Below are 12,794 nucleotides of genomic sequence, written 5' to 3'. Positions count from 1 at the left end.
TTAACAAATACCATCATTATTATTATTCCTATTTAGACTGTGAGCTCTATAGGGGACAGGGGCTGTGTCCAATAATAATAATAATAATGGCATTTGTTAAGCGCTTACTATGTGCAAAGCACTGTTCTAAGTGCTGGGGAGGTTACAAGGTGATCAGGTTGTTCCACGGGGGGCTCACAGTCTTAATCCCCATTTTACAGATGAGGTAACTGAGGCCCAGAGAAGTTAAGTGACTTTCAATCAATCAATCAATCAATCGTATTTATTGAGCACTTACTGTGTGCACAGCACTGTACTAAGCGCTTGGGAAGTACAAGTTGGCAACATATAGAGACAGTCCCTACCCAACAGTGGGCTCACAGTCTAAAAGGGGGAGACAGAGAACAAAACCAAACATATTAACAAAATAAAATAAATAGAATAGATATGTACAAGTAAAATAAATAAATAAATAAATAGAGTAATAAATATGTACAAACATATCCATATAACAGGTGCTGTGGGGAAGGGAAGGAGGTAAGGCGGGGGGGATGGACAGAGTGAGGAGGGGGAGAGGAAGGAGGGGGCTCAGTCTGGGAAGGCCTCCTGGAGGAGGTGAGCTCTTAGTAGGGCCTTGAAAGGAGGAAGAGAGCTAGCTTGGCGGATTTTGGGAGGGAGGGCATTCCAGGCCAGGGGGATGACGTGGGCTGGGGGTCGACAGCGGGACAGGCGAGAACGAGGCACGGTGAGGAGATTAGCGGCAGAGGAGCGGAGGGTGCAGGGTGGGCTGGAGAAGGAGAGAAGGGAGGTGAGGTAGGAGGGGGCGAGGTAATGGAGAGCCTTGAAGCCGAGGGTGAGGAGTTTCTGCCTGATGTGCAGGTTGATTGGTAGCCACTGGAGATTTTTGAGAAGGGGAGTAACATGCCCAGAGCGTTTCTGGACAAAGACAATCCGGGCAGCGGTGTGAAGTATGGATTGAAGTGGGGAGAGACACGAGGATGGGAGATCGGAGAGGAGGCTGATACAGACTTGCCCAAAATCACACAGCTGACAATTGGTGGAGCTGGGATTTTAACCCATGACCTCTGACTCCAAAGCCCGTGCTGTTTTCCACTGAGCCTCACTGCTTCTCCCTGATTAATTGTTTCTACTCCAGTGCTTAGAAAAGTGCCTAGTACGTAGAAAGAGCTTAACAAACGCCATAATAATAATTATTATCATATGTATCTAAGTACTGTGGAGGTGGGGTGAAAATCAAAGTGCTCAAGGGCTATAGACGCAAGTGCATAGAAGGCACCCTCCAACCTCACCTCCCTTCTCTCCTTCTACAGCCCAGCCCACACACTCTGCTCCTCTGGTGCTAACCTCCTCACTGTGCCTTGTTCTTGCTTGTCCCTCCTGTCCCACCACATCGAACCCTGGCCAACGTCCTACCTCTGGCCTGGAATGCCCTCCCTCCTCAAATCCGCCAAACTAGCACACTTCCCCACTTCAAAGCCCTACTGAAAGCTCACTTCCTCCAGGAGGCCTTCCTGGACTGAGCCCCCCTTTTCCTCTGCTCCCCCTCCCCTCTCCATCGCCCCCATTCCCTCCCTCTGCTCTACCCTCCTCCCCGCCCCACAGCACTTGTGTGTATATATATACATATTTATAATTTTATTTTTTTCATTAAAAATGGTCATGGGTTCGAATCCCAGCTCTGCCACATGTCTGCTGTGTGACCTTGGGCAAGTCACTTAACTTCTCTGATCCTCAGTTACCTCATCTGTAAAATGGGGATGAAGACTGTGAGCCCCACGTGGGACAACCTGATCACCTTGTATCCTCCCCAGTGCTTAGAACAGTGCTTTGCACATAGTAAGTGCTTAATCAATCAATCAATCATATTTATTGAGCACTTACTGTGTGCAGAGCACTGTACTAAGCACTTGGGAAATACAAGTTGGCAACATATAGAGACGGTCCCTACCCAACAGTGGGCTCACAGTCTAGAAGGGGGAGACAGAGAACAAAACCAAACATATTAACAAAATAAAATAAATAGAATAGATATGTACAAGTAAAATGAATAAATAGAGTAATAAATATGTACAAACATATATACATATATACAGGTGCTGTGGGGAAGGGAAGGAGGTAAGATGGGGGGATGGGGGGGCGAGGGAGAGAGGAAGGAGGGGGCTCAGTCTGGGAAGGCCTCCTGGAGGAGGTGAGCTCTCAATAGGGCCTTGAAGGGAGGAAGAGAGCTAGCTTGGCGGATGTGCGGAGGGAGGGCATTCCAGGCCAGGGGGATGACGTGGGCCAGGGGTCGACGGCGGGACAGGCGAGAACGAGGCACAGTGAGGAGATTAGCAGCAGAGGAGCGGAGGGTGCGGGCTGGGCTGTAGAAGGAGAGAAGGGAGGTGAGGTAGGAGGGGGCGAGGTGATAGAGAGCCTTGAAGCCCAGGGTGAGGAGTTTCTGCCTGATGCGCAGATTGATTGGTAGCCACTGGAGATTTTTGAGGAGGGGAGTAACATGCCCAGAGCGTTTCTGCACAAAGACAATCCGGGCAGCGGCATGAAGTATGGATTGAAGTGGGGAGAGACACGAGGATGGGAGATCAGAGAGAAGGCTGATGTAGTAGTCCAGACGGGATAGGATGAGAGATTGAATGAGCAGGGAAGCGGTTTGGATGGAGAGGAAAGGGCGGATCTTGGCAATGTTGTGGAGCTGAGACCAGCAGGTTTTGGTGATGGCTTGGATGTGAGGGGTGAATGAGAGAGCGGAGTCGAGGATGACACCAAGGTTGTGGGCTTGTGAGACGGGAAGAATGGTAGTGCCGTCAACAGTGATGGGAAAGTCAGGGAGAGGGCAGGGTTTGGGAGGGAAGACAAGGAGTTCAGTCTTGGACATGTTGAGTTTTAGGTGGCGGGCAGACATCCAGATGGAGATGTCCTGAAGGCAGGAGGAGATGCGAGCCTGGAGGGAGGGGGAGAGAGCAGGGACAGAGATGTAGATCTGGGTGTCATCAGCGTAGAGAAGATAGTTGAAGCCGTGGGAGTGAATGAGTTCACCAAGGGAGTGAGTGTAGATCAAGAACAGAAGGGGACCAAGAACTGAACCTTGGGGAACCCCCACCGTAAGGGGATGGGAGGGGGAGGAGGAGCCTGCAAAAGAGATTGATGCCAACAGTATTATTATTATTATTATTATTATTATTATCAATGATGTGTATATATGTATAATCCTATTTATTTATATTGATGCTATTGATGCCTGTTTACTTGTTTTGGTGTCTGTCTCCCCCGCCACCTTCTAGACTGTGAGCTCATTGTGGGCAGGGATTGTCTCTGTTGCTGAATTGTACTTCCCAAGCACTTAGTATAGTGCTGTGCACACAGTAAGCACTCAGTACATACAGTTGAATGAATGAATGAATTGCTGACAGTGCGCTCCCATCAAGAAGGGAATGACTTTCTTAGAGCAAAAATTTCTGGAGAGACAAGCAGGCAAAGGAGAAAAGGGCGTCAAGTGCTGCAAACATTGAGTACAATACAAGGAGGAACCTGATCAGCTTGTTTCTACCCCATGCTTAGTACCCTGCCTGGCCCACAGTAAGTATTTAACAAATGCCATTTAAAAAAATAAACCCTTTTGTGTGCCTAATAATAATAATGTTTTTTGTTAAGCACTTACTCTCTGCCAGGCACTGTACTAAGAGCTGGGCTGGCTACAAGCAAATCAGGTTGGACACAGTTCCTGTCCCACATTGGGCTTACAGTCTTAATTCCCATTTTCTGTTCTTGGGTAGGGATTGTCTCTATCTGCTGCAAATTGTACTTTCCAAGCGCTTAGTACAGTGCTCTGCACACAGTAAGTGCTCAATAAATATTACTGAGTGAATTTTGCAGATGAGGAACTGAGGCACAGAGAAGTGAAGTGACTTGCCCAAGGTCACATAGCAAACAAGTGACAGAGTCCGGATTGGCACCTGGGTCCTTCTGACTCCCAGGCCTGTGCTCTATCCACTAGGCCATGCTGGGACTGTGGCTCTCACAGTGGCCTTTTCAGACACACATCATCATCATCATCAATCGTATTTATTGAGAGCTTACTGTGTGCAGAGCACTGTATTAAGCGCTCGGGAAGTGCAACTCATAGGTGACTTCACCATTAGTAGTGCCTTCTTCAAATACAAAGGACAACTCCACCTATGAAGTATTCTTATCCTCCCTTAGCAATTAATAGTTATGGTTATTTAAGTGCTTACTATGTGCCAGACACTAATAATTGTGGTATTAAGCACTGGGGTAGATACTAGATAATAATAATAATATTGGTATTTGTTAAACACTTACTATGTGCTTAGTACAGTGCTCTACACACAGTAAGCGCTCAATAAAGATGATTGAATGAATGTGCAAAGCACTGTTCTAAGCGCTGGGGGGATACAAGGTGATCAGGTTGTCCCACGTGGGGCTCACAGTCTTCATCCCCATTTTACAGATGAGGTAACTGAGGCCCAGAGAAGTTAAGTGACTTGCCCAAGTCACACAGCTGACAAGCAGAGGAGCCGGAATTAGAACCCATGACCTCAGATTCCCAAGCCTGGGCTCATTCCACTGAGCCATGCTGCTTATATAATATATGAGAATTATATGAATTATATGAATTCTCATATAATTCATTTGCTCAATAAATACAAATGAATGAATGAATGAATATAATGATGGCATTTGTTAAGTGCTTACTATGTGCAAAGCACTGTTTTAAGCACTGGGGAGGATATAAGGTGATCAGGTTGTCCCACGTGGGGCTCACAGTCTTCATCCCCATTTTACAGATGAGGTAACTGAGGCCCAGAGAAGTTAAGTGTCATACAGCAGACATGTGGCAGAGCCAGGATTAGAATGGGGTTGGACATAGTCCCTGTCCCACAGAAGCAGCGTGGCTTAGTGGAAAGAGCACAGGCTTGGGAGTCAGAGGTCGTGAGTTCTAATCCTGACTCCGCCATTTGTCAGCTGGGTGACTTGGGACAAATCACTTAACTTCTCTGACCCTCAGTTACCTCATCTGTAAAATGGGGATTAAGGCCCTGAGCCCCATGTGGGACAACCTGATTACCTTGTATCTACCCCAGCACTTAGAACAGTGCTTGGCACATAGTAAGTGCTTAACAAATACCATCGTTATTATTATTGTTATTACATGGGGCTCACAGTGTTAATTCTCATTTTACTGATGAGGTAATTGAGACACAGAGAAGTGAAGTGACTTGCCCAAGCTCACACAGCAGACAAGTGGCAGAACCAGGGTTAGAACCCAGATCCACTGACTCCCAATACAGTGCTTTATCCACTAGGCCATTTATGTTCAGATCTTGAACACTCCACTACTTAAGCAGAACTCATGTTATTTTACACTTTTTCTCCTTCCTCCTATTTGGAAATTACCTGTATTTTAATGTCTGTCTCCCCTACTAGGTGGTTAGTTCTTTGAGGACAGGGATCATGCCTACTAGAAGAGAAGCAGTGTGGCTTATTGGAAAGAGCACGGGCTTGGGAGTCAGTGGTCATGGTTTCTAATCCTGGCTCTGCCACTTGTCAGCTGTGTGACTTTGGGTAAGTCATTTAACTTCTCCGTGCCTCAGTTACCTCATCTGTAACTGAGGATTAAGACTGTGAGCCCCACCTGGGACAACCTGATAACCTCATATCTCCCCCAGCACTTAGAACTTGTCAGCTGTGTGACTTTGGGCAAGTCACTTAACTTCTCTGTACCTCAGTTACCTTATCTGTAAAATGGGTATTAAGACTGTGAGCCCCACCGAGGACAACCTGATAACCTTGTATCTACCCCAGCGTTTAGAACAGTGCTTGGCACATAGTAAGTGCTTAACAAATGTCATCATTATTACTATTATTATTACTATTTCTACTATACTTTCCAAAGTGCTTAGTACAGTGCTCTGCCTACAGTAAGCCTCGAAAAAGACTATTGCTTGATTAATCGATTGAGTCAATCCAAAAAGGGACTATTAAAGTGCAGTAAAGTATATTTCATTTCTTTGCCTTTTCCCTTTAACCCATTACCTGATGTCCTTTGAACTTGCTGCCCGATTTCCTTTAGTCCCACTGTTAGATTTCCTATAGATATATCCCGAGTTTTTCAGGTCAGATTTTTATGGCAGATCTAAGCCCTAGGACATCTCTGTTGTCGAAAAATCTCTCCAGAGGACATTCCTCATGCTTCCATTCTCATGGACAAGAGTGCTGAGTCCTAAACTCTCCCATCTGTGATCCTGAAGGCAATCTAAGGTGTGGACTTCAAAAGAATGGGGGTTCAGGAGGGCAAGTAACTCACCCTTGTAACTCCTCCCTTGCCTCTATCAACAGCCGTTCATATACTAAAGACCTTAATGGCTTTTTTTATAGTATTTGTTCAGTCTATACTTCACTCTGCTGCCCGGATCATCTTTGTGCAGAAACGCTCTGGGCATGTTACTCCCCTCCTCAAAAATCTCCAGTGGCTGCCAGTCAACCTACGCATCAAGCAAAAACTCCTCACTCTTGGCTTCAAGGCTCTCCATCACCTCGCCCCCTCCTACCTCACCTCCCTTCTCTCTTTCTCCAGCCCAGCCCGCACCCTCTGCTCCTCTGCCGTCGTTAACCTCCTCACTGTACCTCGTTCTTGCCTGTCCTGCCATCGACCCCCGGCCCACATCCTCCCACTGGCCTGGAATGCCTTCCCTCCACACAGCCGCCAAGCTAGCTCTCTTCCTCCCTTCAAAGCCCTACTCCAGGAGCCCTACTCCAGGAGGCCTTCCCAGACTGAGCCCCCTTTTTCCTCTCCTCTTCCCCATCTCCCCCGCCCTACCTCCTTCCCCTCCCCACAGCACCTATATATATGTTTGTTCAGATTTACTACTCTATTTTACTTGTACATATTTACTATTCTATTTATTTTGTTCATGATGTGCATTTAGCTTTAATTCTGTTTGTTCTGACGAGTTGACACCTGTCTACATGTTCTGTTTTGTTGTCTGTCTCCCCATTCTAGACTGTGAGCCCATTGTTGGGTAGGGACTGTCTCTATATGTTGCCGACTTGTACTTCTCAAGCACTTAGTACAGTGCTCTGCACACAGTAAGCACTCAATAAATACGATTGAATGAATGAATGAATAATAATAATGATGGTATTTGTTAAGTGCTTACTATGTGCCAAGCACTGTTCTAAGCACTGGATTTGTATGGTATTTGTTATGGTATGGTGTTTTTTATGGTATTTGTTAAGCGCTTACTATGTCCCAAGCACTGTACTAAAGACTGGGGTAAATTCATTCATTCATTCAATCGTATTTGCTGAGCCCTTACTGTGTGCAGAACACTGTCCTAAACGCTTGGGAGAGTACAATACAAAAATAAACACATTCCCTGCCCACCATGAGTTTACAGTGTAGATACAAAGTAATTGGGTTGGACACTATTGGACACTGCCGCTAATCTCCTCACCGTACCTCGTTCTTGCCTGTCCCGCCATCGACCCCCGGCCCACGTCATCCCCCTGGCCTGGAATGCCCTCCCTCTGCCAATCCGCCTAGCTAGCTCTCTTCCTCCCTTCAAGGCCCTACTGAGAGCTCACCTCCTCCAGGAGGCCTTCCCAGACTGAGCCCCTTCCTTCCTCTCCCCCTCGTCCCCCTCTCCATCCCCCTCATCTTACCTCCTTCCCTTCCCCACAGCACCTGTATATATGTATATATGTTTGTACATATTTATTACTCTGTTTATTTATTTATTTATTTTGCCTGTACATATCTATTCTATTTATTTTATTTTACTAGTATGTTTGGTTTTGTTCTCTGTCTCCCCCTTTTAGACTGTGAGCCCACTGTTGGGTAGGGACTGTCTCTATATGTTGCCAACTTGTACTTCCCAAGCGCTTAGTACAGTGCTCTGCACACAGTAAGCGCTCAATAAATACGATTGATTGATTGATTGATTGATTGACACCGTCCCTGTCCCACATAGGTATCACAGTTTCATTCCCCATTTTACAGATGAGGAAACTGAGGCACAGAGAAGTGAAACGACTTGCCCAAGGTCACACAGCAGACAAGTGGTAGAGTCAGGATTAGAACCTAGGTCCTTCTGACTCATTCATTCATTCAATCGTATTTATTGAGCGCTTACTGTGTGCAGAGCACTGTACTAAGTGCTTGAGAAGTACAAGTCGGCAACATATAGAGACAGAGACGGTCCCTACCCAACAACGGGCTCACAGTCTAGAAGGGGGAGACAGACAACAAAACAAAAAATGTGGACAAGTGTCAAGTCGTCAGAACAAATAAAATTAAAGCTAAATGCACATCATTAACAAAATAAATAGAATAGTAAATATGTACAAGTAAAATAGAGTAGTAAATCTGTACAAATATATACAAGTGCTGTGGGGAGGGGAAGGAGGTAGGGCAGGGGGGATGGGGAGGAGGAGTGGAAAAAGGGGTCTCAGTCTGGGAAGGCCTGGGGAGTTGCGCTCTCAATAGGGCTTTGAAGGGAGGAAGAGAGCTAGCCATCTAGCTGCTGGTCTGCCTCTTCCACATTTTCCCTGGACTTTTCCTAGCGTTAGTGTCTTCTCCAGAGAATTAGTCCTCCTGATTATATGTCCAAATTATGCTAATCTACATAGAGTTATTTTGCCTTCCAAAGATCACTTTGGCTTAATTTGCTCTAATATCCCCTTTTTTCCCCCGTGGTCCATGGTATTCGCAAAAGCCTTCTTCAACACCACATTTCAAGAGAATCGATGTTCTTTCTATCCTGTTTTTTCACTGTCCAGCTTTCAGATCCATACATTGTCACTGGAAACACCATAGAATTGACAGTTTGTATTTTTGTGCCAATTGTTACATCAGCACATTTCGTGACTTTGTCCAGGCTCTTCATAGCACGTCTTCCTAACACTAATCTTCGGTCTACACCCAGTACACCCTCGGTCCACTGCTTCTCCTAATCCGAGATCAGTCCTAATCTAAATTTCTACTCATCCACTCTCTTCTCACGGTACATTCCGACTCACGTGCTGCCCCTGGCAGTTCCAACACGGACAGACATGAATGATGAGGAGGGGTCAACAAAGATCCTGTGACCAGGCTGCAGTCTCCTGGAGGACAAGAACTGTGCCTCTGCTGCCCTGGTCTCCATGGCTCCCCTCCCCACCCGCCGCCCCGATGTCACTGCAGTTCTCAGCGGAGGGAAGTGGAACCTGTTGTGACCTGTTTGGCCAAGCATTCCTGCCCTAGTTTTTCCATCACCCTGTCTCTCCCTCCATCTCCCCTGACCCCACTTCCATCCAATCCCTTTAATAATAATGATTATTATTTTGATTCTGGCATTTATTCAGTACTTACTATCCGCTAAGTGCAGCTGTTTAAGTGCAAGGTTATCAGATTGGACACAGAGAAGCAGCATGGCCTAGTGGAAAGAGCACAGGCCTGGGAGTGCAGGGAATACAGGGAGTAAGTGCTCAATAAATACAATTGAATGAATGAATGAGTCAAAGGAGCTGAGTTCTAATCCTGGCTCCACTACTCGTTTGCTGTGTGACCTTGAGGAAGTCACTTCACTTCTCTGGGCCTCAGTTCCCCTAATCTGAAAAATGTTCTCCCACATAGACTGTGAGCCCCGTGTGGGACCTGATTATCTTGTACCTACCCTAGCACTTAGTACAGTGCTTGACCCATAGTAAATGTTAATAAATATCACAACTCGTTTACTTTATTTTTTTATTTTATTTGTCCCCCATGGGGCTCACAATCTATCTTCTCCACATTTTTCAGATTGGGAAACAGGGCCCAGAGGGATGAAGTGGCTTGCCTAACAAGGTGATGATGATGGTATTTGTTAAGTGCTTACTATATGCCAAGCACTGTTCTAAGCAGTGGGGTAGATACAAGTTTATCAGGTTGTCCCACATGAGGCTCAGTCTTAATCCCCCATTTTACAGATGAGGTAACTGAGGCACAGAGAAGTTAAGTGACTTGCCCAGAGTCACACAGCTGACAAGTGGCGGAGCCGGGATTAGAACCCATGACCTCTGACTCCCAAGCACATGCTCTTTCCACTAAGCCATGCTGCTTCTCAAGGTCACATAGAAAGCAAAGTTGGGACTGGAACCTGGGTCTCCTGACTCCTTGTTCAGTGCCCTTTCCACTCCATCTCACTGCCTCCCATTCCACTTCTAAATGACAGGATCATGACACCAACACAAGGTGCTGCTCGTTGCCTTAGGGGAGGCGCTGCCCCTTTCTGGGCCTTATAGGAATAGGGAATGTGACTCCCTCAGCTGGAGAAGGCCGGTGACCGCTTAGACCATCCCACAGGGGTGTTCCACCTACCCAGAATTCACTCTGAGGGGAGGAGGGACCATCACATGTTCCCTCCTTGCTCTTGCGCAGTACGTATGTTTTATTGAGCATTCAATATATTTATTCATATACAAGCCATTTATTCATATACAAGCCAACCTTGTTCACTTCAAGTTTATCCTTTCCTGCCTTAACTCTTCTCTCCTCTGCCAGGCAAAACTATTTCTCCTCCCTCATTGACACCCATGCCCATCATCCCCGTCAGCTCTTCCATACATTTAATTCCCTTCTCAGGCCCCCTGTTCCTCCCCCTCCTCTGTCCCTCACCCCCAACGATCTGGCCTCCTACTTCATTAGTAAAATTAACTCCATCAGGTCTGAGCTCCCCAAAGTCACTCCTCCCCCTTCTCCAACCCCCCTGCCCTCAACCCTCTCTGCTACTCTCCCATCCTTCCCAGCAGCATCCCCAGATGAGATCTCCTCCCTCCTCTCAAGTGCTACTCCGGCCACCTGTGTTTCTGACCCCATTCCCTCTCATCTTATGAAATCTCTCGCTCCGTCCCTCCTCCCCTCCTTAACTTCCACCTTCAACCGCTCACTCGCCACTGGTTCCTTCCCCTCTGCCTTCAAACATGCCCATGTCTCTCTCATCCTAAAAAAACCCTCTCTTGACCCCACCTCCCCTTCTAGTTATCGCCCTATCTCCCTCCTACCATTCCTTTCCAAACTCCTTGAACGAGTCATCCACACACGCTGCCTCGAATTCCTCATGCCAACTCTCTCCTCGACCCCCTCCAATCTGGCTTCCGTCCCCTACATTCCACCAAAACTGCCCTCTCAAAGGTCACCAATGATCTCCTTCTTGCCAAATCCAATGGTTTCTACTCTATCCTAATCCTCCTCAACCTCTCAGCTGCCTTCGACACTATGGACCACCCCCTTCTCCTCAACACGCTATCCAACCTTGACTTCACAGACTCTGTCCTCTCCTGGTTCTCCTCTTATCTCTCCAGCCATTCATTCTCAGTCTCTTTGGTGGGCTCCTCCTCCCCCTCCCATCCCCTTACTGTAGGGCTTCCTCAAGGGTCAGTTCTTGGTCCCCTTCTGTTCTCTATCTACACTCACTCCCTTGGTGAACTCATTTGCTCCCACGGCTTCAGCTATCATCTCTATGCTGATGACACCCAAATCTACATCTCTGCCCCTGCTCTCTCTCCCTCCCTTCAGGCTCGGGTCTCCTCCTGCCTTCAAGACATCTCCATCTGGATGTCTGCTCGCCATCTAAAACTCAACATGTCCAAGACTGAACTCCTTATCTTCCCTCCCAAACCCTGCCCTCTCCCTGACTTTCCCATCACTGTTGATGGCACTACCATCCTTACCATCTCACAAGACAGAGGGGGCTCAGTCTGAGAAGGCCTCCTGGAGCAGGTGAGCTCTCAGTAGGGCCTTGAAGAGAGGAAGAGAGCTAGCTTGGAGGATGTGCAGAGGGAGGGCATTCCAGGCCAGGGGGATGACGTGGGCGATGGGTCGACGGCAGGACAGGCGAGAACGAGGCACAGTGAGGAGGTTAGCGGCAGAGGAGTAGAGGGTGCAGGCTGGGCTGTAGAAGGAGAGAAGCGAGGTGAGGTAGGAGGGGGCGAGGTGATGGAGAGCCTTGAAGCCCAGGGTGAGGAGTTTCTGCCTGATGCGCAGATTGATTGGTAGCCACTGGAGATTTTTGAGGAGGGGAGTAACATGCCCAGAGCGTTTCTGGACAAAGACAATCCGGGCAGCAGCGTGAAGTATGGATTGAAGTGGGGAGAGACAGGAGGATGGGAGATCAGAGAGGAGCCTGATGCAGTAGTCCAGATGGGATAGGATGAGAGCTTGAACGAGCAGGGTAGCAGTTTGGATGGAGAGGAAAAGGCACATCTTGGCGATGTTGCAGAGGTGAGACCGGCAGGTTTTGGTGACGGCTTGGATGTGAGGGGTGAATGAGAGAGCAGAGTCGAGGATGACACCAAGGTTGTGGGCTTGTGAGATGGGAAGGATGGTAGTGCTGTCAACAGTGACGGGAAAGTCAGGGAAAGGGCAGGCTTTGGGTGGGAAGATAAGGAGTTCAGTCTTGGACATATTGAGTTTTAGATGGCGGGCAGACATCCAGATGGAGATGTCCTGAAGGCAGGAGGAGATACGAACCTGGAGGGAGGGAGAGAGAGCAGGGGCAGAGATGTAGATTTGGGTGCCATCAGCGTAGAGATGATAGTTGAAGCCGTGGGAGCGAATGAGTTCACCAAGGGAGTGAGTGTAGATAGAGAACAGAAGGGGACCAAGAACTGACCCTTGAGGAACCCCTACAGTAAGGGGATAGGAAGGGGAGGAGGAGCCCGCCAAAGAGACTGAGAAAGAACAGTACATAGGGGAGAGGAGTGAATATGCAATTTTCTGTGGGAGCCAGCCCTTTCCATTTCCACAACTCTAGTGGAAA

Source organism: Tachyglossus aculeatus, chromosome X1, assembly GCF_015852505.1.
Source record: "Tachyglossus aculeatus isolate mTacAcu1 chromosome X1, mTacAcu1.pri, whole genome shotgun sequence".
NCBI lineage: Eukaryota > Metazoa > Chordata > Mammalia > Monotremata > Tachyglossidae > Tachyglossus > Tachyglossus aculeatus.
Note: the sequence above shows the minus strand (reverse complement) of the source record.